The sequence below is a fragment of the Daucus carota genome, chromosome 7 (genome assembly GCF_001625215.2).
Source record: "Daucus carota subsp. sativus chromosome 7, DH1 v3.0, whole genome shotgun sequence".
Classification (NCBI taxonomy): domain Eukaryota; kingdom Viridiplantae; phylum Streptophyta; class Magnoliopsida; order Apiales; family Apiaceae; genus Daucus; species Daucus carota.
In genome coordinates, this window is record NC_030387.2 from 28,572,706 (window position 1) to 28,600,152 (window position 27,447).

Genomic DNA, 27,447 nt, shown 5'->3' on the forward strand with positions numbered 1-27,447 from the left:
CTTAGCCTAAACATATATAATTTGAATTTGACATAAGTAATTTCTTTGGTAATATATTTCAAAGAGTTTACTTTTATATTTTAATGTATATATTTATATTTATTATATTATCTTTTCAAATTTTAAATTTTAAAGAGGTTGGTTTTAGTAATTTTATTAGACAGGGATAGTTTAGTCAATTTATTTCCAAACCCTAAATTATTGCATATAAATATACATTACCTCTCTCTTGCAACTCAACCCGCCGCTCTTCTTTTCTTTCTCTCCCCCTCTTGCAACTCAACCTGCCGCTCTTCTTTTCTTTCTCTCCCCCTTTGTTTAGTTTACATCTTTCTCTCCCCCTTTGTTTAGCTTACATCTTTTCCCTAATAGTGGCTCCCAAGCATCTAGCTTCCAGACCTATATAAATAATTAATCTATATACATATCAGTCGGGCTAGAGTGACCAAGTAAACTACCACAAGGAGTTTTGCTACCTAATTCGAAGAAAAATGTTGTCAAAATTATTAAGGTATCCAATTTTTAATTTAATCACTCACATCTTGTTTCAAACTTTTGAATGTGTATATGATTATATACAAATATGTTACAAGTTTCTCATGGCTCATCATGAGCCATCTTTGTTTATTATAAATTTAATGTTTAATTTATGTATAATTTTCTTTTAAATTTTCTTATGACGTGTGTATAGTAGATTTATAATCAAAAAAGTTTTTGTGATTTTTCCGGAAGAAAGTACAAATAATTTTAGACGATCTACCAATAATTTTCAAGAATTAATATTCTAAAAACATTTAACCTTATCAAAATTATTGTTTCTTTTGAATTTATTTTACAGATTATTTTACCATTTTCTGAAACAATATAGAAACAAGCATTTGTATCTTAATTCAAAAATATTTTTAATGGAGTCGCCTAAAACAAAGATTACAATAATAGAGTAAATAGAAATATGATGTATTTTGATATTGATACTAAAATAATTATTTGTATTCTGATAAGAATAATTTTTTTTTGTTTTTCAAAAGCATTATAAAATTATAGTATGACAAAAGCACTCTCGTCAAGCATTAATGCATACAATATAAAACTTTTAGTGTATCACACAAATATTTCTTGTATTATCACTAATTTAACTAAATAAATTATCTTTCTATCTATTATATTCTAAGGCATTATACGTAAGAGGAACTGTCATTCCATCATGGTTAGATTTTAAAAATTGATTTAAATATAATTATATTATCAAAGTGAATTAAAGTGGACTTATTCTTGTTGGATTATATTTTACCAAAAATTATTTTAGTTGTGGTTAAGTATTTTTTTTACTGTAATATTTAAATAAAAATTCATTAAACTCTATGTTTGTATATTCATTATCAAAAGAGATATTTAACTAATAATATCACAAATTCATGATGTGATTTATATTTAATTTTTTAATTATTAGAACTTTTGCTTCCTTTCAAGTTGCATGTTATAATTTATTTGAGCATATTCTTATAATGGTCAAATCTAATATGTATCCATACATGACACATTGCAGCATGATTAATTTTTGTCACCTCCTTTTGATTGGAAAGTTCGTAAATAATGAAGAAAATGCTCCGGTGCCTTTTCATTCTATGCTGTCTCGCAAGCATCCCCTCAAGGTAAATGTAATATATCCGGTAGTTCATTAAATATTTAGCTTATAGTGAATTTCTGTTTGCTCTATGCTATGTGATCTGTGATTTTGTTTATCAGTTAAATCAAATGTAAGTTTTTGTTGGTCTCTTCTTAATTTTAAGTATTGATGTAGAGAAAAATCATTTATAGGTGGATTTACAAATATTTGAATAATTGAAAACAGATGCAGCATTATATTCTTGATTTTATATTGTTGAGGATTATGTAACCTGCATATTTTATTTTTTTTTGTTTATAGAATTATTATATGTATACCCATACCTAGGTAAAACAAAGTGCCAATTTTTAGTTGAATTTGCATTGTTGTTTTCACAGATAGTTTCCTTTCAAGCATATAAACTTCATGTGAACTGTTAGGACCTCACACTCTATCAAATGATAACTAATGATTTTTTAAAAAAGTAAATGCAAAGCATCTTCATTTTGTGTAATATATTATTATCATTAATCTATCATTCCACTGCTCATGATCATTATCTTTGAGAAATGTTTTGAGAATCATAACAATATTTTAGTTTTATAAACAAGAGTTCATCTTTTACAAACTTGAGTAGCTGAATCTGCACACTTGCAAAGTTTTATTCGTGTTCTCTGTGTTTCTCATCATAAATTTTAAATCGATTATTATAATTTATATGTTTGAACTATAATGTTACTTTCGCTTTTTGGACCAATTACATAAGTCTTGATTCTAATTAAAAAGCGTAACGCATATATTGTCAATATAGCACAATAATGAAGATTAATATAAGCAACTAATGTAAGTATAAAATTATAGCTTTTACCGATTATCACCCAACACTAATATTGGTTATAATGTCCATCATTATTAACTAGTTTAGTGTTTAATCTAATGGATTTTTTTATCAAGATTTTTTTATTAAATGATTTATTTAATAATTTTAATGATACCTTGTTTACCTAATCTTAAAGCTAAAACTTCAATTAATCAAATATTGTCCCATCATAATGAGTATATGTCATGGTTAAAGTGGCTTATTATGTTTTCACTATATGGCACCTTCATCCCAAGGCTGTTACACTAACGCAACTTGGTGATTGTCTGCATATCCCTCCCCACTACACCGGCATGCAGTGGCGGATCTAAAAAGTTTTATGTTGGGGGCACTAAAAATTTTAACATACAAATTATGTAAGAAGATGTAATCAAAGGCATCGGTTCATTAACAAACAAGCGGTTTATATCTTAAACATACAGTTATTATAATGAGACTCTTCTGATATGGATTCAGGTGTACACAGAAAATGAAATGGCAGAGGTTTCGCCACTCTTCAATAATATTTATGAGATATGTGAAGATATTTATATAAAAGGTAAAAAAAATAAAATTAATGAGGGGTCATGTGCCCCCCGGCCTTCAGGTAGATCAGCATCTGCCCGCATGCCTGCATAAAAGTGCTTACGAGCCAAATTTATGGGTCGGATCAATCACGTTTAAAATTAAAATATTTATAAAAAAGGAATATATTATTATTTTAATGCAACCGCCTATAACTCCCCCTTTTCGAAGGTCGTGTCATCTCCTTCACTTTGATGCTTGCAACTCTTTTTGTTTAATTCTCAAGTATAGTTTTTTGTCGATATGGATATATAGCATATTTTTTTCATCAACTGTATCCATATCACTTATATATCTTAAGACAATAATTAATTATTTGTGTTGGTTGTATGAACATATAGATTTTAATTTTACTCAATTAATGATTAAACCATTTCCATTTATCATGTGTATGACGCTCTTAATCTCTAACAGCTTGATAATGTGTATATGAGGATGAATGTATATAAATTAATTGATAATGTGTACATATGAAATATATATATGAATAAAAATCAGATATAAAAATGTTTTGAAATCTTTAAATCATATATATCTTTAATTCTTAAAATCAATTAAATTAATAGGAATAAAAATCATATATCAAAATTTTGTGGTCTGTAGTACATAGTACCAAACATATTGTAACATTGAGGATGCAGAATACATATGACTATGATTAAACCATTATCTAAGGCTTGTTCTAAATTATTAATCTTGTTTTTGCTTTAAATTTGGTTTTGGATTAATTTTCGGGTGTTTAAGAGGAAATGAATCTTCTGATTCATATCCTATGTGCATATCCCTCTAAATTTTGTGCTGATGATACAGATAACAATGAACGCCGAAACTACAAGCATGTTGTCAAATACCAGGCTGAGAAAGAAATCAACTAGTGATGACGGCAGACACAGAGCATGGGCCAGTTTAATACCTGAACTGCTTATTCAAATTCTTATGAAATTGGGAATTGTTGAGCTGTTGTCCTGCGCAGGTGTTTGCAAGGAGTGGAGATGGGTCACCAAGGACCATAGATCAACTCTCTTGCAAAACCAAAAACCTTTAGCACTTGTTGTATCAAAGTTCGCTAAAAGAGGGTGTTTCTTACATATATAACATATTTCATGGAACAAGATACAAGACATTGCTACCAAATTTCTCTTCCAGATGGCTTATGGGCTTTTCTTCTGGCTACTTGATCATGCAGAGTCATAGGAACACTACTCTTAAGCATCTTATTACCAGGCATGAAATTATATTTCCTGAGATACCAGTTCTCAAACGTCATATAAGCAAAGCCATCCTCTTTTACTCAGAAAAGGTTTCAGAGAATCTGTTGAAAGCTGTTAATAAACTTTATTGGCAAGTATATGTATCTCTGACTTCTAGACCTGAATGGCACTGGATTGCACTCATTGGCTGTCGTAAAGAGCTTATGGATATGGCATATTTCGATGGAAATATACTGGTCTTAAATAAGGATGCCGGTATTGGTGAACTGAAACTTCAGTACCAGACTCTGAACGCTGACGGTACTACACTGAAAGCACGGCAGAGTGTGAAATTCTTTAATGTTAGAATCAATTACCCTGCCGAATGGGAACTTTCGCCTTTTTGCTTGGTACCTACAAGTGATCAGCTCTTTATGGTCTCTCATGTTGGACAAACAATCTCTCCACCAATGATGGTACATAGACTTGACAGGGAAAGAAAGGAATGGATTCAGGTGAATGACTTCGGGGAAGATGCTTTGTTTATTAGTGAAGGCTCACGTGCTATGGTCGAGCCGGCCAAGTGGGGAGGCCGCAGTAACTGCATCTATGTCCTCCCAAAGTTAAGTAATGAATTGTCTATGTATCTGCTGAATACCGACAACAGATTTTCGCGTAGCTCTGTCATACAAGAGGAGGGATCTAACTTACAACCACATTTTTGGTATTTCCCCCATCAAATTGACGACCAGAACAAAGTGCATTGTCTGGAAGAAGTCATGAACTAGCGAACTTTATCTTTGCAATTTTCTGTTACATCTTGTACTTTTTAATATTGTACCCCAAACTTATTTGCATCTGAGTCACATTGAGCTTAATGTCTATAGATTTTACATTTTAGATTTTGGTAATGATTGGGATTTGTCAGAATGGTTTGGCAAATTTCTGTACTAGCTGGGCCTGCACCTCACCTAACGGGCTCCTTTTAGAGGTCTGGGATTATTTCCAACAATCCAAAATCTTAGTTAAATAGAAAATAACAGATACTATAAGAAAAAAATCTAGAGATTGTGTAGAAGTATCTGAACCCCAATGAACATTACTCTGGATTAATCAAATGTCCTGAAGTTAATTATATTTCAGGAACCTCTATACCTATAAAAAAACATTTCCATCATTTATTAGCATGGATAAAATATTCTATTTATGATAACTAAAAATAATAACACACAATTTTCAGAATGTAGGTAATCACTATAAATAGTCTCACCAAGAAACAAGATCTTTGATATAATTTTAGCTGACACGATTTGAGATGCTCTTATAATATTTTTTGTTTCTTACAAATATGTTAGGCAAAGTTGTACATAAAGAAATTAAAAGATATAATAATTATAATATTATTTAATTAGTTAAATCATGATTTATAAAGTGATCGTAAAATTTTTTCCTCGTAAGTTTTACTTTTCCTATGAGTGATATTACATTATTAAGGATCACCCATCTTAAATTGCAGACGGTCGCCAGTATGTCAGCAGGGCAGAGAAAAGTTCTCCTATTCTTTTGGTAGCTTAACCTACAAGAATAAGAGGCTCATACAATTGTTTTTCACCGTTGTCTGGTATCAGAATTTTCCGTTGACTATCGAGGAGCCGTGTGATTGATATCAGACAACAGTGGCGGGAACCGTTGCTAGAAAGAAGAAACACAATAGTTTTAGACTGCTTGTTGAAAAGTAAAAGAAACAATAGTTTTAATATACCGTAGTGTTGTTGGAAACAACTACATGCAATGGCTTGGCCAAATAGACAACTGTTAATAGATGTCAAGCAAGTGTGCCGAAGTTCATTTAATAAATATTTCAAACAACGGTTATTCTTGTACTATGTTATTTGAAAGCCTAACCACAACAGGTTCTAATAAAAATTGTTATCTTAGACTATGTTAGACAAGCAGTTAGACCACAAGCACAAGTACTGTAACTAAACCACAACACTTTGTCAAAACAATTGTGGTTAACTGTTGTCGGAAAGGTCTTTACACCATATTTTAATTTGAACTTACATTGTAGTTTAGGTTTTTAAACAACACTTTCATCTTTAAAGGTGACCGTGTTTAGTAAATAAAAACTGTAGTCTCAAAGCATAACCACAATAGTTTAGGTCTAAAACATAGTTATTTCTATTTGATACAATGGTTTATATATAACTTGTCCTCGAAACAAAAGTATTTACAAAATTCCAAATTCTAAAACCTAGATACAAAACTAGTTTGATCATGTCAAGCTAACATCAAATAATTTCAAAAATTTGTAATATCCCCATATCACTTGCGATTTTTTACTTGGATTGATTTCTCCGTCGGGAACAACTTCTTTATTCTATGGCGCCACAAGCATCTTGCGGCTTTGAGTTTTTCACTTGATCTTTTTCCTCAAGTCTAGATGGTATAAGCGAGCACCTGTGATTAAAGTGAAGCACACATTAGTCAGGACACTAAACTAATAGATATTGAATATTGTTAGTATTTCATCTTGAGTCATTAATTGAAATGTACAAAAAGATATATCACAACACAAATGTTAATGTTAAACCTTATTACCACACATAATCCATAAGTCTTTACAGGGTCAAAGTTTTAATTAATAACTTGTGAAGAGAACACCATATATGAGTTTTCAGTTGACATCTTACATAAAAAAAATTAATTATATCTTACAAAGAATACAAAAAAGAAAAAATAAATAAAACTTTTTTATATCTTACATAAGCTTTGCTAGTTATATAAATAAACTAAGCATAAATTTCTTCTCACAAGTGTATTTAAGTTGACATCTACTGCTTTGCATTCAGCATAGCTTTGAAGTAACTTCGCAGATGCCAAAAAGTGTTCCTAATATAGACTATGAATCATATTGCATTTCTATAATATTTTCCCATCCAAGTGTTATATTGTTAAACTTATTTATACTATATATATATGTATGTATATAAAAACTCTTGGAGATCCAATACACAAGTCTTCTTTGCTTATGCCAGGCCCTACCATAGGTGTAAAAGTAGGGAGGGGGCGGGAACAATATTTTGGACAAAACTTTTACGAGGACAACATAAAAGATAGGTAATCAACGATCATACAAACACTAACGTAAATCACAGAGTCTCAAAATATCTAATAAAAACATGGTTACAATACCAGTAAACATTTAGGGGTCGTTTGGTTCATGCCTTTCTGGTATTAGGTATGGGTTTCGTTCATTCCAAACCCATACCTGGTGTTTGGTTGAATTTTTTTTTGCTTCAAACCCATACCTCAAACCTACAAAGTATGAGATTTTCATACCCAAGGGGAGGGGTGGGTATGAAACATAGGTTTGAGGAATCAACTTTTTTCCTTTTATTTTCATTTTTGTTTATATCCTTAAATTCAAATTATTAGTACTAAATGAGATTGATGACCCAAAAAATATATTAAAAATTATTTCAAATTTTTTTAAAATTAATTATAATTAATCACTTAAAAATATTTTAAATCAGATATGCTCATTCCAGCACTGAAGCAAACACATAATATTAAAAATGATACCTCAACCCCATACCACTTCAACCCAATTCCGCATTCCAACCCCATACCCCCTCTCCAACCAAACGACCCCTTAGGGGATTGAAATCACACACCTAGAGCGGGGGTGAATAGGTGTTATGGCTAATATACCCGATTTTTATAAGTTACCAAATAATTAATCTGTCAATGACATCCTGCTGTTAAATTTCAGAGTAAACAGTTAGCCTGCTAATAAGATAAATGCAATGCAGAGAATATAAAGCAGTATGCTAGCAACACCAGGAATTTTAGCCAGGTTCGACCCCTAACCCTAATGGTCTACGTCCTGGTCTCCTACCAACTGGTAAGAGATTATATTATTAATCAATAATATCAACGATTACAAGATTCAATAATATAACTCCCTTTCTCCCTTGTTCCTGTTATCAGCCTGCTGAAACCCCTGAACTACGAACCAAAAGCCTACCAAGACCTATACTTCCCAAGTATATTCTCCTAGCTAACTAGTTCCCTTGTTCCCTTGTTTCACAAGCTGGATACACAGCAACAATACATTACACCTTGAACAATACAATGAATAAGTGTAATACAACCGAAACTATGAACTCTCAATATAGATATATATGCGAATATAAGTACTAGAGCTCAACAAAGATTTAGCAATGTAAAGAGTTGTATTTCAGAAAGCTTGGAGTGTTCTCCTTGTTATGAAAAACGAAATCACACTCAAGTATTTATACATCACACTAACGGTCATAATCCAACAAATTTCCAACGATCTTGGTAACAACCTCACGTTTAAATTTGATTTGAATGATGAACGTTTGGATGACATAAGTTTACTGAGTAAAAGATAGAATACGTTTGAAATCAACTCAGTAAAGTATTTAAATAAAATTCGTTTGAAACAAAATAGGAGTTGTTAAAAGATAAGATTTCTTTGAGATAAAATCTCCTATTAGTTAGGAAAAAGTTTTTGAATGAAAAATCTTTATAAACTGAGCTGTAATATTTATATAAGATATATACAAATATTAGAATCCTTACAATTCGTTCCCTATTAAATCTCCACAAAAATAGACTTTGATCTTTATCCGATTGTTCCTCTGTTCACGCTGTTAGCCTGCTGATAGCTTGTAAATATCCATGTAAGCTTGCTGACAGCTATAATAATGCTAACATCCTGAAATACTGTTAGTCCGCATAAACAACCTTTGATAGCATGCTTACACATATCAGTTTCATGTTATTAGCTTGCTGTTAGTGTCATCATCAAAACCTTGAGAGTATCAATCTCCCCCTTTTTAATGATTACACTATATTAGGAAAAGTAGTAAACTCCCCCTAAATATAGCAATCTAATATCACTAAACTTTCACACATATCACATAATAAAATCTAGCAGATATATCTAATTCACAGATATTCACAGATATGCAAAATTTAACTAACACGGAAAACAATTAACCAAAGCAACTTGCATAACATAGATAATAAGTTCAAATAATCCTAACCAGGATAAACCACCTGGTATCCAAAAATATTATCCAGACATAACAAATTTAACTCAGGATAAACCACCTGAGACCAACCAAATTCAAACCAGCATAAAACCACTTAGTCTTAAACAGATCAAAATAAACTTAGGGCCAATGTACTTAAGCAGATAACACATAACTTAAGTAAAGTCTTATTTTCCTAATTTCCTCCCTCTTAATCATTAAAAAGGTGAGAAAATCAAGCTTCTGCAGAGTCCTTCTCAAGCTTCTCCTTCGCAGCCACAGCAGCTAGAGCCTCCGCAACCATCACATTACCAGCAGCATCCGTGGTAACTGTGCCAGCAGCCTCCTTAAGCGCATCCATTGCTGTCCTTGGCCTTGGACTATCAGTTGCATCGTCCTCAGAAGTGAATGTGAACTTCACATATGAAGAACCTCCAGAACTGAATATCCGCTTACGAAGCTCATAAGCAATGCTCCCAGAGCTACACTTTTCAGGAGAGTTCCCAGTTTTTCCTCCAAATACAATGTCTTTCCAAAACTGGAACTGATTAGAAAGCTCTTCCATCTGTTCAGATAGCTGCTTTTGACCGTCCACCAGCTGACGATGATTTGCATGAATCTCTTCCATATAATCATGAATCTCTTGAGCAGAGATTCCCAAATCAACAACCCCACCAGTGTGAACTGGGGGGTGGGGGTGGAGGAACTTCAACAACCAAATTACCATCCTTATCCAGCTTTAAATTGGACTGAGCCAAATATTTCACATCAAGAAACTCTTTTGCAGACACACTATCCTCGCCAGCAAAAGAAACCTCAAACCATTCAAACACTCTTGTCAACAACAACCCATAAAGGAGACCTCCAGAAGATTTACCCTCCACAGAATCCAACATATTCTTAAGAATTAACTCAGGTAAATCAAATTTTCTCCGAGCAAGAATCATAGAAACAACAACAATATCCTGTGATGACAGATTGGAACGGGTTCCTAGCCTAGGACTCACATTTTCAATTGACAGTTTAAACAATGCTTGTGCCAGCGGAACTAACTGTGTAGTAGATGGAAACACACCCTCAGAAACAGTCTCATGACCAGTGATGAGTTTCAACTGATCCTAATGAGAAAAACCCTCAATATTTTTCGGCCCTCGTTTGGTGTGAATAGACACAGTGGTTGGTAGAACTTTCAAAATAGCACCCAAAAACATCGAAGATAAACATATCTTGACATCAGACACATAGGACACATACTGATCAGAACCAATAGGTTGAAGGTTTGCATAAAACTCACGCACTAAAGCAGGATAACAGAGCTTAGGCAAATCAACTAAGAAAGATTGAAACCCTAGATCTTTAAATAGCTTAACAATCCCACAATTATAAAAGGCTTTCCCGGAGAGAGGCTTACCCAAGATAACCTTTCGGCCTGCAAGACCTCGAACAGCTAGCATCTCTGATTTGGGCTTCTTCTGAGTTGACTCCATTCCGATCTCATCTCGATTAACCCCAAAAATTTCATCACCGCTTTCAACCGTCACGAGCTCGTCATCGTCCTCATCAATGAGCTTGCGCTTCCGAGAAGTAGAAGTAGGCTGAGGAGTGTGAGCCTTGACGTTTGCTCTTGTCTTCTTCCTCATCGCGAGCCGTAAGCCAATAGTTGCTATTGTGATTACAAAAGTCTTTAGGAGTAAGAGAGATAAAACCCTAGCATCTCGGGGAGGATTGTATATGTAGTTGAAAAGGCGTGGAGAGAGTATATATTTCAAAACTCTTTTAACGATTATCAGGGGAGTAGTTTTAGGAATAAAATTAAACGAACTGAAATTCCTAAAATAGCTCATGTTAATCTACTCGATGCCGAATAACTGAAAAATGTTAATAGCACTTATCACATATATATACCCCTGAAACAAATTTAAATTTTGAACTTATCATAAATTACATAGATAAGCACATAATCATGTAACAAAATTCAACACAAAATTCCAGCTTTCTAAATTTACAACGGTAATATCATTTAAGAACACAGATCTCAAATAACCACTGAAATTGACCAGCATGCAAAAGAAATAAAAATTATGTAAAATGCTAGGAGTAAGCTGATAGTACCCGGACCATGTTTAAGAGCCTGCTGACTGCACATCACACATACCCAATTCCCTTCTCAGCACGACATATCGTTCTTCAGGAAGAGGTTTTGTGAAGATGTCAGCTAATTGGTCTGCTGTAGCCACAAAAATTAACTTGACAGCACCCTTTGCAACATTATCTCTCAGAAAATGATGTCAAACATCAATGTGCTTTGTTCGTGAATGATTGACTGGATCATCTGAAATGTTGATTGTACTTGTGTTGTCACAAAAGATAGGAGTCTGCTTGCATTTGATTCCAAAATCCTTCAATTGTTGTCTCATCCATAGCATTTGAGAGCAACAGCTACCAGCTGCTAAATACTCCCCCTCAGTCGTAGATAGAGCAACTGAAGTTTGCTTCTTGCTTAACCAAGAAACTAAGCTTTGACCCAAAAATGCACAAACACCACTTGTACTTTTCTTATCAGTTTGACTACCTGCATAATCTGCATCACTATACCCAACAAGATCAAAAGCATTTGTGATAGGATAGAATAAGCCCAAAGTAATGGTTCCACTTAAATATTTTAAATATTCTTTTAACAGCTTGTAAGTGAGAATCCTTTGGTTTTGCTTGAAATCTAGCACAAACACAAACACTATACATAATATCAGGTCTAGAGGCTGTAAGATAAAGTAAACTACCAATCATACCTCTATACATTCGAACATCAACATCTTTACCTTGCTCATCTGCTGTCAGCTTGCTGACAACGCTCATAGGTGTTGATTTCGCCTTGATATTCTCGTATCCAAATCTTTTGAGTAGATTCTTGATATATTTGGATTGATGCACATAAATTCCTTCTGGAGTTTGCTTAATTTGGAGCCCCAAGAAATAATTGAGCTCTCCCATCATGCTCATGTCAAACTCACTATGCATGCACTTTGAAAACCACTTACACAAAGAATCATTAGTAGATCCAAATATAATATCATCTACATATATTTGAACAACTAATATATCTTGGCCTTTAAAGATAGTAAACAAAGTAGGATCAATTTTACCTCTAATGAAACCATTTTTGATCAAAAATTCACTTAACCTTTCATACCATGACCGAGGTGCTTGCCTTAATCCATATAGTGCCTTCTTGAGCTTGTAGACACGGTTGGGATATTTTTCATCCTCGAATCCTGGTGGTTGCTTGACATAGACTTCTTCCTTTAGATATCCATTTAAGAATGCACTTTTGACGTCCATTTGATGTAGCTTGAACTTCTTGTAGCATGCAAATGACAATAGCATCCTAATAGATTCCAATCTTGCAACCGGAGCATAAGTTTGATCGAAATCAATCCCTTCTTGCTAATTGTATCCTTGTGCAACAAGTCTAGCTTTGTTCCGAGTGATAGTACCAAATTCATCAACTTTATTCTTGAACACCCATTTGGTTCCAACAATTGAAGCATCCTTTGGTGGATCTACAAGTTTCCAAATATCACATCTTTCGAATTGGTTGAGTTCTTCTTGCATTGCCATGATCCAATTTTGATCTTGTAAAGCTTCTTGAACATTCTTTGGTTCTTCTTGAGCTATAAAGGCAGCATAAGCACAAATGTTGGCTTGAGCTTTCCTTGTCTTGATTCCAGCTGATTTGTCACCAATGATCAACTGAGGAGGATGATTCTTCACTGTTCTAGTTGATTTTGGTAGATTATGTTGAGCTATGACCTCTTCATTCCTTGTAGTCTGCCTAGGAGGAGTCTGATCAACAACATTTTGGCTTGCTGATGAAGTTTGACCTCTGGATTCATCCAATGTGAGATTTGACATCTTATCCAAAGTTTCCTCAAGAGATGGAGTGGTTTCAGTAGCTTTATTGCCTTCTGAAGTTTTGGCAGTTGACTTGTCAGCTTGCTGATTTCCAGTTTCCTGCACTGTCAGCTTGCTGCCAGTACCTGTACTTGCACATTCTTCCTCGTCTCTTACAAGATCATTAGTAGACTCTTGAAATGAAACATCAATAGACTCTTCAACAGTATGTTTAGCAAGATTATACACTCTATAAGCACGACTTGTTAAAGAATAACCCAAAAATATAGCTTCATAAGATTTAGAGTCGAATTTATCATCCCTATCAATAGTTTTGAGTACGAAGCACTTAGACCCAAAGATCTTGAAATAACTGATGTTAGGCTTCTTTTTCCTTAGCAATTCATAAGGAGTCTTGTTGAGAATTGGCCTTATAAGCACTCTGTTAAGAACATAGCTTGCTGTGTTGACAGCTTCTGCCCAAAAGCTTCTTGGCAGCTTGCTCTCCTGCAGCAATGTCCTAGCTGTTTCTTGTAAGGACCTGTTCTTACGCTCTACAACTCCATTTTGCTGAGGTGTACGAGGTGCTGAGAACTCATGTGAGATTCCTCTTTCTTCACAATAAGTAATGAAGTCTTCTTGGAATTCCCCACCATGATCACTTCGAATACCTACAAGTCTTGTATCTAGTTTGTTCTCAAGCAACTTGATTAGTTTCTCAAATTCACTAAAAGCACAATCTTTAGTACGCAAGAATAATACCCAAGTGAATCTAGAATAATCATCAACAATAACAAAGGCATATTGTTTACCTCCAATACTCTTATAAGCTTCGGGACCAAAAAGATCCAAGTGAAAAAGCTCTAAAGGTTTAGAAGTAGATACCATTTTCTTTGCCTTATGTGGAGTCCTTGTTTGCTTTCCCAATTGACAAGCAGAACATGTCTCCATCTTGACATACTTAAGCTTTGGTAATCCTCGAACAAGCTTCTTTGCTGACAGCTTGCTGAGATGATCCATATGAGCATGTCCAAGCCTTCTATGCCAAATTTCTGGATTATTATCCACAGCTGCTAAACAAACACTTGCCTCCTGTTCTTCAAAGTTCAAAACATATATATTTCCTTCTCGTTTTGCACCTATAGGAGTTTTGTTAGCACCAACAAGTATAGTACATTTACCAAAGTTAACAATATGACCATCATCAAATAGCTGACTTATACTAAGCAAGTTATAAGTAAGACCTTTAACATATTGTACCTTGTTAATAGAAATGATACTATTACCTATAGTTCCTTTGCCAAGAATAGGAAGAGTTTTGCTATCACCAATTGTGACACGACCACCCTTCTTCATCTTCAAGCTTAGAAACTGAGATTTGTCTCCACTCATGTGCCTAGTGCATCCACTATCCAATATCCATTGATTTGGCTTTACTTTAGACACGAGACAAACCTACAAAACACTCAACGTTTTGGTACCCATATTTTGTTGGGTCCAGCAGTGTTAGATGATAAAACATATAGAACATTAAGATCAGATTTCTTGATCCACATTTGGACCACTTTAGAACTCTTCTTCCATGTTCTGCTGGTCTTATCAGCATACTGTCTCGGAGCTGTCTTCTGTCTGTTTCTGTTGTCAGCATACTGTCTGTGAGCTGACTTCCTTCTCCAGCTTGCTGATTGAGTATTCTTCATTGGACAATTATTAGCAAGATGGCCCTTCTTTCCACACTTGTGACAAGTCACCCAAGGCATGGCATAATTGTATGGCATGCCATTTTTTCCTTCATATCTCATTGATGATGTGGATGTAGAAGCTGCACCAATGCCTCCTTTATCATGAGAACCTTTAGCTTGTTTCATCATAGATTTGAGACTTTCTTCTCCTTGAGCAAACTTTCCCATGGCTTTCTAAAGATCTTTGACTTCTTGCTCCAATGATTTGATCTTTTCAGCTTGAATAGAGATTTCGGCTAAACTTTGGGTTTTGCTTAACTCGAATGCCTCCAAGCTTGCATCCTTAGCTTTAAGATCTGCTCTCAGCGAGCTGAGTTCCTTCATGAGTGTGTCATTCCTTCTTTGGATTTGTATGTTGTTCCCTTCAAGTTGTGAGATTTGTTCCTTGAGAGTAGCAATGATTCCACTACTTGCCTTGGCACTCTTTTCATTGAAGAAATCACCTATGACTTTCTTCAAATGAACATTTTCTTTCTCGAGCTCATAGTTCTCATTCTTTAAATCAATGAGTTCCATAATTGACAGACAACTCTTATCCTGCATGGTTAGTTCGCAAGATGTTGTATCAATAGAATGTAATTCAGAATTAATAGAATGTACCTCACTATTAGTCTCTGAATCTGAATCAGTTGTCTCTATTGAGCCATCGAGACCAACAAGAGCCAAGTTAACCAACTCATCACTCGAAACATCAAAAGCTGATTCATCTTCATCATCACTCCATGTGAGAAGTGCCTTTGATTTCTTTTTGTTCTTGTAATCAGCTTGCTGTTTAGGCGGCTTAGACTTGTTTTTCAGCTTGTAGCAATCCCTTTTGAAATGTCCTTTCTTGCCACATTCAAAACATGCATCATCTTTTGGATCTTTCTTTGCACCAAAAGCTTTGCCCTTTTCTCTTTTCATCTTATTTTTCTTTTCGATCATTCTTTTGATTTTTCTGGACATTAGAGCTAGTTCCTCATCTGATTCTGTTTCCTCATCTGATTCCAGCTTGCTGGCAGTGGAGTGCAGTGCAAGATTCTTCATCTTCTCCGTAGGTAGCTTGCTGCTTTCCGAGCTGTTAGCCTCAATTTTAGCTTCAAATTGTTCCAACTCAGCAAATATAGCTAGGTGATCCATAGTATCAATGTTGAGAGCTGACTCCAATGCTGTGATCTTGGCACCATATTCGAATGGAACTGCATTTAGAATATTCATGTTGATTTCTGATTGAGGAATCTTTTTGCCAAGTCTTTCAAGGCTGTTAAGAGTAACTTGGAATCTAGCTTGGCTTTCCCGAATGGATTCTCCCTTCTTGATAGCGAAGCTTCCAAATTCTTTCATGGGCTTTCCGAGCTTGACCTTCTTTAGACCTTGTGAGCCTTCATGATACGTCTCCAATGCATCCCAAATTTCCTTTGCTGTTTTGAGAGAAGAGACCTTGTCATATTCAGCTTGATTCAGCCCATTGATAAGTGTACTCCTTGCTTTTCCATTGGCAGCAACCTTTGATATATAGCTCGTCCACTGTGAGAACATCAACGTCCTTGACTTTGCCATCTTTATCAAGATATTCGTGAGGACCTCTTTGCACAACTCTTTGCATTAGGGGATCTTTGGACAGATGAGCCTCTGTTTGGCCTTTCCACCAATTGTAATTGTCAGAACCTGTGAGGAGAGGAGCTCTAAAATCGGGCTTTCCCTGAAAGTTATCAGCCATATCAATCGATACTATTCCTATTACAGAAGTATTAGTACAAACACAGCTCTGATACCAATTGAAATCGCACACCTAGAGGGGGGGGGTGAATAGGTGTTATGGCTAATATACCCGATTTTTATAAGTTACCAAATAATTAATCTGTCAATGACAGCCTGCTGTTAAATTTCAGAATAAACAGTTAGCCTGCTAATAAGATAAATGCAATGCAGAGAATATAAAGCAGTATGCTAGCAACACCAAGAATTTTAGCCAGGTTCGACCCCTAACCCTAATGGTCTACGTCCTGGTCCCCTACCAACTGGTAAGAGATTATATTATTAATCAATAATATCAACGATTACAAGATTCAATAATATAACTCCCTTTCTCCCTTGTTCCTGTTATCAGCCTGCTGAAACCCCTGAACCACGAACCAAAAGCCTACCAAGACCTATACTTCCCAAGTATATTCTCCTAGCTAACTAGTTCCCTTGTTCCTTTGTTTCACAAGCTGGATACACAGCAACAAAACATTACACCTTGAACAATACAATGAATAAGTGTAATACAACCGAAACTATGAACTCTCAATATAGATATATATATGCGAATATAAGTACTAGAGCTCAACAAAGATTTAGCAATGTAAAGAGTTGTCTTTCAGAAAGCTTGGTGTGTTCTCCTTGTTATGAAAAACGAAATCACACTCAAGTATTTATACATCACACTAACGGTCATAATCCAACAAATTTCCAACGATCTTGGTAACAACCTCACGTTTAAATTTGATTTGAATGATGAACGTTTGGATGACATAAGTTTACTGAGTAAAAGATAGAATACGTTTGAAATCAACTCAGTAAAGTATTTAAATAAAATTCATTTGAAACAAAATAGGAGTTGTTAAAAGATAAGATTTCTTTGAGATAAAATCTCCTATTACTTAGGAAAATGTTTTTGAATGAAAACTCTTTATAAACTGAGCTCTAATATTTATATAAGATATATACAAATATTAGAATCCTTACAATTCGTTCCCTATTAAATCTCCACAAAAATAGACTTTGATCTTTATCCGATTGTTCCTCTGTTCACGCTGTTAGCCTGCTGATAGCTTGTAAATATCCCTGTAAGCTTGCTGACAGCTATAATCATGCTAACATCCTGAAATACTGTTAGTCCGCATAAACAACCTTTGATAGCATGCTTACACATATCAGTTTCATGTTATTAGCTTGCTGTTAGTGTCATCATCAAAACCTTGAGAGTATCAGGGATAGTGTTTATATTTTGGACATGGTACCTGGTATCACAATGTCTCCAAGCCCAAGCATCGAATGTGCAGCATCTGATGTTGGGAACAGAAGCTATAAAAAATAAAAGCACCATCCAATCAGGATCAATAAACACCATTAACCAAGACAATGTATATAGATGAGTCAGAATACTAACCTTTATAGGAGCATCAAAAGATTTGGCAACACTAACCATCACTGGGGTGAAAAAAACCCAAAAGATATCATAGACAAAGAGGCCAGCCTAGAGTTTCAGGCAAAGAAAATATTAGAAGTAAACTATAGAGATCACATTCACATACTACAGATGTATAGATCACATTCACACACTACAAATGCTAGTAGTAACCTTCCACAAACCAACAGTCATATATACAATGATAATACATATAAAAAATAAATTAATAATCAAGTAACATGAAGTCAAGAACAAGAGAGATGTGCAGTGATATCCTTGTTTGTCTAGAGGCTAAATTAAGGTTGAACTTGTACAATGAAACAAGTTCTCCTAATATTTCAAGATTGCAAATGCAAAACAATTAAGTAGTTTTAACAATATCGATAAATTGAAACTTGGTCATTCAAGAAAATTAACAGAATATATAATTGAAACTTCTGAAAAAGAAAAATAAACACAGGGCTACAGTTTCATATAAACATTTAAGGATACAGTATCTTAAACTTAACCTGAAACCAGAGGCACAGGCAGTCTCCTACTCCCAGGCCCCAAATCAGAACAGAGTCATGAGATGCAGTATAGCAACAAATCGAAGCCCTAATTCACTGAACAAGCTCCAAATCCAAAGTCCAAATCGAGGAAGCCCTGAAATCAAAGAGAGAGATAAGTTAATTGAAACTTAACCGAAAAGATTCAATAAATTGAACTCAAAAATGAAGAACCCTAATCAGAAAAAGCTCATCCGAAATCTTTAAACTGGAACCAAGATCTTTGAGAGAATTTCTGTGAAAGAGAAACGAGTCTTGTGTGGCTTGTTAAGTTGAGCTCGAGAACCCCCCGCCATTGCTAAGTCGCCAGTGGATGAATGATGAACCCAAAACCCCACCAAATTAATTAGCCCATCAGATGATAATCAACACTGTAAAAACAGATCGGGTTAGGGATATTGTAAGATTTGAATTTAGATTGAAACAGGAAGAGGTGAGAGGATAGAGCAAACTTGAGGTGAATAGATTTAGGATTCTGATTGAAAGAAAGAGGAAGAGGTGAGAGATAAAGCAAATTTGAGATGAAGAGAGAGACGGGAGAGGGAACACTGCAAAGGGGGAAAGAAATTTTAGTGGAGGGGGAAGTGTACCGGGTTTGTGAGGGAAAATAATTGAGAGTAAAGAGGGAAATAAAATTTTGGAAATTTGGTTAAGGGGGAATTGAGGAAATGAGTTTAAAGAAAGAAAGGGCAAATAAATTATAATTTTTTTGATTTATGTGTAATTTTATATGATTGTTATACCTTTAAATATATATTCATAGAACATAATTTACTTAAATATATCTTTTATTGGATCATCAAAAAATATTAAAAATAATTAAAAAAATAAATTTATTTTGTACGACTTTTTAATAAAAATCCGGTGAAAGTACTAGTCCCTAGAATGAGAATCATGCCAGATTGACTGGAATATTTTTTTCAAATCAATTTTCCAACGATCCAACCGTACGGATGTTAATACCCACTTATTTTAGTCATGTAAAAAAATAATCAAAAAAAATTAAATTTATCTTGTACGACTTTTTAATGAAAATCCGCTGAAAGTACTAGTCCCGAGAGCGGGAATCATGACAGATTGACTGGAATATTTTTTCAAATCAATTTTTCAACGATCCAACCGTACGGATGTTAATATCCACTTATTTTAGTCATGTTAAAAATTAATCAAAAAATAATAAATTTATCTTTTACGCCTCTTTAATGAAAATTCGGTGAAAGTACTAGTCCCTCGAACGGGAATTGTACGTGCCAGATTGGCTGACATATTTTTTGAAATCAATTTTTCAACGATCCAACCGTACGGATGTTAACACCCACTTATTTTAGTCATGTAAAAAAATAATCAAAATATAATAAATTTATCTTGTACGACTTTTTAATGAAAATCCGGTGAAAGTACTAGTCCCTAGAACGGGAATCGTGCCAGATTGACTGAAATATTTTTTTGAAATCAATTTTTCAATGATCCAACCGTACGGATGTTAACGCCCACTTATTTTAGTCATGTAAAAAAAATAATCAAAATATAATAAATTTATCTTGTACCACTTTTAAATGAAAATTCGGTGAAAGCACTATTCCTTAGAACGAGAATCGTGCCATATTGACTGACATATTTTTTGAAATCAATTTTTCAACGATCCAACCGTACGGATGTTAACACCCACTTATTTTAGTCATGTAAAAAATAATCAAAAAATAATAAATTTATCTTGTACCACTTTTAAATGAAAATTCGGTGAAAGCACTAGTCCTTAGAACGGGAATCATGCCAGATTGACTGACATATTTTTTGAAATCAATTTTTCAACGATCCAACGGTACGGATGTTAACACCCACTTATTTTAGTCATGTAAAAAAACAATCAAAAAATAATAAATTTATCTTGTACAACTTTTTAAAGAAAATTCGGTGAAAGTACTACTCCCTAGAACGGGAATCGTGACAGATTGACTGACATATTTTTTGAAATCAATTTTTCAACGATCCAACCGTACGGATGTTAACACCCACTTATTTTAGTCATGTAAAAAAAATAATCAAAAAATAATAAATTTATCTTGTACGACTTTTAAAAGAAAACTAGCTTCTTAACAAGTGCAAAGCACCGATTGCTTTAAATTATATTTTTAATGTATGTTATATCTTTTTGTTCATTTTTTTAAATTGAGATTATTTATATTAAAAAATAATTTAAATTTTACATTTATTTATACTTTAAGTCATATTATCTTGATATCTAAATGTACACATATCCTCGCTATTATGATGTTTATTAAAATATAAATATAAAAAATATACATTATTTAAATTTTTATTATATAATTAAATTGTCCTTCACCTAAACTTATTGAGAATTTAATATAAAAAATAAGATTCTTATCGGACCGGAGTCTTTATCATATAGTTATATATTATATTTATAATTGTTCTATTATATATACAGGTTCTTATACAGGTTCTCACCTCTGCTGATGTCAAAAAGGGGGAGAAAACACTCAAAGACAAATGCAAACCTGATCAGCAAATGAAAAGGAAAAAGCCAGATGATGATGAGGAAGAAAAAGGGGAGATGAGCAAACAGCAAAAGCTGCTGCAGATCAAAGAAACAAAGATGAACAGTAAAGAAGCAGCAAGCTCTGAGAGACCACCCAGAGAATCTCAAAAACAGAAATCTATGGAATTGACTGTAACGCCCCAGATCCGCATCCCACAGATCTGGCTCGTTACTAAGCATCTGGATCAAACAACACTTGCATTACTTAATAATATCTTACAACAAAAACTCTCGCCCCACAAGTCCAGGGCCGATCGTCTTATAACATCATTTCCAAGTCTAACTTGATTACATATTGGGAAGTCTGATTACAGACTATAATAACTATTGATAATACTACCAAGCGGCGTAATCTAGCGGCCTCAGTTTGGGTGATGCGCCTTCTCCTTTCCCTTGCCAGTACCCGTTTCCGGGCGGTTCTCCTTAGTCGTGCCATACTCGCTTTTTACTGCTTAAAATAATATAAAGTAGATGCAAGAATGAGCAATCACATTGCTCAGCAAGTTCACATAGCACATAACAACAAAGAGCAGAATAATCGAGTAAAACATCGAAGGCATTTCAAAACAAAGTAAGGAAGCAGATAATGCCAACTAACAGAACAATTTCAAAAAAAATAAGAAAAGGCTGGTCTTCCACCTTTCGGTAACACTACATGGTCCGATCATAACCATTTCGTGCTTCCCGTCCCCCTGTGTAATCTTTGCAGTCTGATCGTCACTGCACAAGATACACCTCTCACTCTATTTTTGCTAGCATAAGGGTTAACATTTGTAACCCTAGACTATCCACACACAGCAGACAGTCAATAAATTATCATCTCTTTCACGAATTTAATAAATTCGTGTTGACCAGCTTAATCAGAATCCTCCGAGTGCACATTACTTCGTCTAAGGAATGCGAACAATGCATCCTTTATTTATTAGTCAAGAAGTTTCAAGATTTCACAATGTCGGAGAGGTACTGAATATTATTAGGAGCGGTTACTTCCGAACAAAAGAAGAACCCGAAATGAATAAGATTTTCCGGTTTGTCACTAATATTTGATATCAACTCGGTCAAGTCAATAACAAACACATTTAAAATATTAAATACACAAGAATGTGTCATATTGGAGAAAAGAAGATAGCGAACTTGCCTGGCGTCCTTAGCTTTATAATTAGCGGCTCCGCTTTTCCAAATATTAAATAGGTATTCTAATCAACACACAAAATCGTGGTTTAGAAATTTATCTAAAAGAATCTAATAATTTAATACTACGAATATTTTCACTAATTTTCCTTGTAATCTCTTGACTAACGCTATACTTCAACTTATTATCTTTGTATTATAAAAAGTTATGCTTCATTAAGGCTGAGTAATAATTAGTCTTCCATTATTTAAATAGTAATTATTCATTTGACTATTAATAATGCCACTTGTCCTATTGTCACTAATTTTGACAAATAATACACCTCAAATTACCAACTTGTCTTTGGGTACCAACTCATTTTAAATATATTACCCAGAATATTAATTAATTACTTTAGTATAAACCTTCCAATGCCACCCCAATGACTATTGACTAACTCATTTATTTATTAAAGATTCTTAATTTATAAACCCACAAATTAATCTTACTCTATAGCCTAGTTATTATATAAATTACTTCCTACTCTTAATTTATTTACATGTGGCCTTTTTATTATCATGTCCGCTTACTAACACATTTTTAACACTTGCCTTCCGTACCCGACTTAATAATTTTATTCAACTCCATTATTTAATAAATCTCTTAAAAAGAATTAATAATTTGTATTTATTTAGTTTAAATAACTCAGCTGGTGAAAAGTCTTTATTGCCCTTAAAATCTTTTTCTCACAAAATTCCCCCTTTTCTTTCTTTTCCACCATCTCTCCAGTCTTTCTTTTCCTCCTCTCTCTCTCTCTCTCTCCCTCTCTTTCTCCCTCTCTCTCCCGTTCGTTCTCTCTCTCCCTCTCTCTCTCTCTCTCTCTCTCTCTCTCTCTCTCTCGTTCTTCTCTCTCTCGCCCTCTCTTTCTTTCTCTCGCCATCTCTCGCCCTGTTTCTCTTTGCCTCGAACAACACCGCCGCCTCCGGCCGTCGCAGCCTTTCCACCGCCGTGCGCGTCGTCAGCTTCGACTTCTCCCTTCCTTCTCCGATCGTTTCCCTCCTCCTCCATCTGGTCTCTCTCGCTCATCTGCTCCACCCTCCTACCCACCCCATCGCTCCACTGTGCTCCCCCTCGCCACAATCAATTATACATACACAAACCCCTTCCCCCCCCTTCGTATACACCAGTTGCCTCTGCAGAGCTCCGTCGGCGTTGCCGACGCGAGCTCCGGCCTTCCCTCCGGCGGCCCCCAATTCCAATCCTCCGCCTCAACTGCTCCGCCAAGCTTAATCAATTTCAAACTCAATCCCCCCAATATCCAATTATTCACCAATAACCCAATTTTAATTAAGAACCCTAACCCTAATTGTTAAATATTTGGGTGGAATTCATGACGTTATGTGTTGATTGTACTGGTTTTATTTATCAATTATCAAGGCAAAAGCGATAGATAAAATGGTCCACAGGAGTTTAATATTCAATAAACAATTACTAAAACCAAACTCAATCAATTCCATATTAAAGGAAAAGATGAAGTGTGGGTTTAATACCTTACTGAAACAACTATTGATCAATATGCTTGAACTTAGCTCCTCTGTTTCTCCTTGGTGGAAGTATCAAAAGAAAATTTTACTGATTTCCCTTGCCTTTTATAGGCACTCTTAATTACCATTAAATCTTAATTACTTCATTATTTTAACCTAAATTTTTGTGCATAACTTGGTGACCACTCAAGTGCCTTGGTCACTACTCAAAATTGTTTGAGTGCAAATTTTAAAATCTCCTGGCTCAAATTCCAAGGCACCCTTATCCGAAACAAATTTCCTGCTTGGCTCAACCTATTCTCGTATCGTTTCGTTTATTTTCGGGCAATTTCCGAAACTGAAATAAAATAATAATTTAAATTATCGAATAAATTATATATATATATATATTATTATTATTTATTATAATATTTTTGGATCAATCCCTAAATTTAATAAAAATATAGAGATAAAATAATTAGCTTATTCAAAATATAATATTGGCTCCTGAACTGATAACTAAATAAATACTCGAGCTGCATATATTTTCGTACAAACAAAAATTCTAAATAAATGGCCCGCACAATTAAACGCTGCGTGTTTTCTAAAAATATCCGCTCTAAACTACGATATAATAATATTTTATAAATTTTATTAAATCAGAGGGTAATATTGTAGCTCTTTTCGTTAAATAAATAATTAAGCTAGCCAACTATATTTTTCATACTAGGTGACTAAAATATCAGCTAGACACTAAATTATAACCTCGCATTGACTCATTATATCCAGACAAATATTTCTATTATTAGTGTACATATGTGAATTAATTGTCGGTCAGCATAAACTTATTATTACACCACTACGTACCCTTAAATAAAATATTCCGTACCTCATCCTAATAAAATAATATTCCTGACGTGGTAAATAAAATAATTTTATGCTTACGTACTTGTAAATTTCTCGGTTGTTACATTCTTCCTTCCTTAAGGGATTCCGTCCTCGGAATCTCGATTAGTGCCGAACAACTCTGGGTAATTCTTTCTCATTTCCTCCTCTAATTCCCATGTAGCTTCTTCAACAGCTTGATTTCGCCATATTACTTTAACTAACTTGACTCTCTTATTCCTCAATTCTTGAATTTTTGAATCTACTATCTCCACTGGTTGCTCTTCGTATGTTAGATCAGGTTGAATATTTACTGGCTCGTAGTTTAAAACATGGCGGTTGTCTGTCTTGTAAACTTTTAACATGGATACATGGAAAACATCATGGATATGTTGTAAATCTGGGGGTAAGGCCAATTGATAAGAAACACTTCCTACCTTTCTCAAAATTTCAAACGGTCCTATATATCTCGGATTTAACTTACTTCTTTTTCCAAATCTAACTACTCCTTTCCAAGGTGATACTTTCAAAAGCACTTTTTCTCCTACATCAAAGACTTTCTCATTCCTTTTTAGGTTAGCATATTTCTTTTGCCTATCTTGAGCTGCAACTAGTCTTTTTCTTATTTTCTCAATTGATTGTCTGGTATGTTGAACTAGTTCTGGTCCTAAAATCTTTTTCTCTCCAACTTCATCCCAGCAAAGTGGTGATCTACATTTTCTACCATACAATGCTTCAAAAGGTGCCATTCCAATACTAGCGTGATAGCTGTTGTTATAAGAAAACTCTACTAGAGGTAAGTGATCATCCCAACTTCCTTTGAAATCCAAAGAACAAGCTCTTAACATATCTTCTATAGTCTGGATTGTCCTTTCACTTTGTCCATCTGTTTGAGGATGGTATGCAGTACTTAGGTTAAGCCTAGTTCCAAAGCATTCCTGGAATGCTTGCCAAAATCTTGATGTAAATCTAGCGTCTCTATCCGAAACAATTGATATTGGCACTCCATGTTTAGACACAACTTCATTCATGTACATTTTCACTAATCTTTCGAGGGTATATTTCTCACTAATAGGAAGAAAATGCGCCGATTTTGTCAATCTATCAACAATTACCCAAATAGCATCATGATTTGCTCGAGTCCTAGGAAATCCTACTATAAAATCCATGGTAATATGTTCCCATTTCCATTCTGGGATCTCTAGTGGTTGCAATAATCCACCAGGTCGTTGATGCTCAGCTTTTACTTTTTGACATGTTAAACATTTACTCACCCAGTCGGCAATCTCTCTTTTCATATTAGGCCACCAATAATTTCTCTTTAAATCTTGATACATTTTGGTGCTTCCTGGGTGTATAGAATATTTTGACTCATGAGCTTCACTCAGAATATCCCTCTTAAGATCTATCAGGTTAGGAGTCCAAATCCTATTGGCAAACCTCCTAACTCCTTTTTCATCTTTAACACTTAAGTACTCATCACCGGTCAATTCAGATCGTCTTTCTTCAATCATTAATTCCTGACTCTTTTTGATTCTTTCTATTAGTTCCGGTTGTACTAACATCTCATAAATCCTTCCCTCCTTATTCTCCGAATCCTTGATTTCCAATCCTAACCTTTCCATTTCTTTAACCAATTCCTTTGGAAGAGACATCATATTGATTCTTTCTTTTCTACTTAAAGCATCCGCAACTACATTTGCTTTCCCTGGGTGGTAGTTAATTGTACAATCATAATCCTTTATCAATTCTAACCACCTTCTCTGTCTCATATTCAACTCTTTCTGAGTAAACAGATACTTTAAACTTTTATGATCTGTAAATATCTCACACTTCTCACCATATAAGTAATGACGCCAAATCTTCAAAGCAAACACTATAGCAGCTAGTTCCAGGTCATGGGTAGGGTATCTCAGCTCGTAATCCTTAAGTTGCCTAGAAGCGTATGCTATCACTTTTCCATGTTGCATCAGCACACATCCTAGTCCCTTATGAGATGCATCACTATAAATCACAAAGTTTCCTGTTTCATCAGGTAAAGTTAACACATGTGCCGTTGTAAGTCGCTTCTTTAATTCCTGAAAACTTTCCTCGCACTTAGGGGTCCACTCAAATTTTTCTTCTTTCCTAGTCAATTTGGTCAGAGGAGTTGCAATCTTAGAGAAATCTTTCACAAATCTTCTATAATATCCTGCTAATCCAAGAAAACTTCTTACCTCTGTCGGGGTCCTAGGCCTATCCCAATTTGATACTGCCTCAATCTTTGCAGGATCTACTGATATTCCTTCTTTAGAAACTACATGTCCTAAAAACTGTACTTGCTCCATCCAAAACTCACATTTTGATAATTTAGCATATAACCTTTCTTTCCTCAAAGTTTCCAAGATTATATTAAGATGTTCAACATGTTCTTCCTTCGTCTTAGAGTAAATCAGTATATCATCAATAAAAACAATGACAAACTTATCTAAGTACTTTTTGAATATCCTATTCATAAGATCCATAAAAGCTGCAGGGGCATTAGTTAATCCGAAAGGCATTACGAGAAACTCATAGTGCCCATATCTAGTCCTAAAGGCCGTCTTAGGTACATCTTCGGGTTTGATTTTCAATTGATGGTATCCAGACCTCAAGTCTATCTTTGAAAAATAAGATGCTCCCTTTAACTGGTCAAACAAATCATCAATTCTCGGTAAAGGATACTTATTCTTAATTGTCATCTTATTT